Source organism: Oryzias melastigma, linkage group LG2 (assembly GCF_002922805.2).
Source record: "Oryzias melastigma strain HK-1 linkage group LG2, ASM292280v2, whole genome shotgun sequence".
NCBI classification, from domain to species: Eukaryota; Metazoa; Chordata; class Actinopteri; order Beloniformes; family Adrianichthyidae; genus Oryzias; species Oryzias melastigma.
This window is the reverse complement of record NC_050513.1, coordinates 17,210,044-17,211,750: the sequence shown is the minus strand read 5'-3', so window position 1 is coordinate 17,211,750 and position 1,707 is coordinate 17,210,044.

Here is a 1,707-nt window from a genome sequence, read left to right as displayed (position 1 = left end):
TAAAAAAAAGAAAGAAAATGAGAAATAAAGAGAAATGATTGTAAAATGCAGAGTTAAAAAGTCATTTTCTTTCCGATCTAGTTTCCTCAGATTTCCATCTATCATGTGATTTTTGGAGAAACGGGAACAGAAACATTTCAAGCAGTTGATGTTTAACAGAAGAAAACAATCAAATCATAAATCCAGTCAATGAATACAGAACAACCAATCATCTGATGACTGCTTATCAGATGGATCAACTTTATGATCTCCTACAGGATCAGACCGTGTCCTTCATGTTCAAAGTCCACAGGAATCTGCTTCCTGCTGCATTCAGAACCGCTCTGAAACTGGAGCCGGTTGGACTTCAGGGACACAAAGCTGTTCAGAACCTCCAGAGGAAGAAGTCAAAGAAAGAACAGATGCATTTCTGTCAGAGCGGTGAGTTGATAGAACAACAGGGATGAAAAGAATGTGGAGGTTTGTGTTTCAGATTCAGTTCTGGAATGAGAGGACTCAGCTGAGAGACTCTTTGTTGGAATCCTACAGGATCCTGGATAAGATCAGATCAGATTGACCCAACATGAATCTGGATTTCTGGATCATGAAGGATAAAATAATTTGGAGGACTTGAAAGGAGAATTAGTCATCTGAGCTTCAGATTTTTCAATCACATTTTATCTGGTTGCGATTTTTCTTTGCTTCTTTTTCCTCTTTCAACCAAAAAAACAAAGTGAAGAGCTCCACCTCTGCAGGAGGAGACCATGAGCTCGAGGCTTTTGTGATCTTCAAACATTGACTTCTGCAGGGCGGAACAGGAAATGCAGCTTGATGTCTGAAATGTTTAATCTTCATCAGATGAAATGAGAGGCTCTCGTGTGTGAAGAACGTCTGAACAGCTCTGATCATTTTCTGCTGATTCTGCTCTGATGTTGCTTTAAACTGTTGCAGTTTGAACAGAGTTCTGGAGGATTTTCCATCATTTATGGATCAGACTCAGACTTACCTGCAGAAGGTGAGAGATGATGGTCTTCTTTATGGAAGCAGACTTGGACACCAGCAAACAGGTCAAAGGTCTAATGTCAGTGAGGAAACTCAGAGTTCATCCAGATGTTTAGTTTTAGTCCAAAAAACATCAGAACAGAGAGGCTGGTTCAGATCCACAGAGCCCTGTAGTGATCAGGATCCTGATCAAGTTGCAGACAGAACTTATCAGAACATTTGAATAATCATCAAGAACGCTGCAGGAAAACAAAAGTCTGGTGATGCTGCTTAAGACTGAAAATTAAGCTCCAAAGCAGAAACTTGATTCTGATGTGCAGATGATGATGAGAGTTTCCTCTGCAGATGAAGGCTGGAAGAAGGTGTGTGTGAGCTGATCCAGTGGATCCAGTCAATCCAGCAGCATGGATCAGTGTGAGGACACACAGGAGGGAGCCCCTCCCTCTAAAAGCACTCTGTGTGGGGAAGATGAGAGCCAGAGCAAAGCTCAGAGGTGAGATGAACATCTCTAACTGTCCAGGACTCTTCTCCATGTCAGAGCTCAGCACTCACACCAGCAACCGCCATTCTTCACAGGAACCAACCTGGACCTGGATGTGGATCCAGCTGTTTGTCCAAAAGGAGTGACAGATCAAAAGGTTTTCTCGTCAACTTTAAATCATCAGCATCTTCTAGTGCAGAGGGGTGAGCTGTATGTAAATGTTGAAACCAAGTCAAATGACTGAA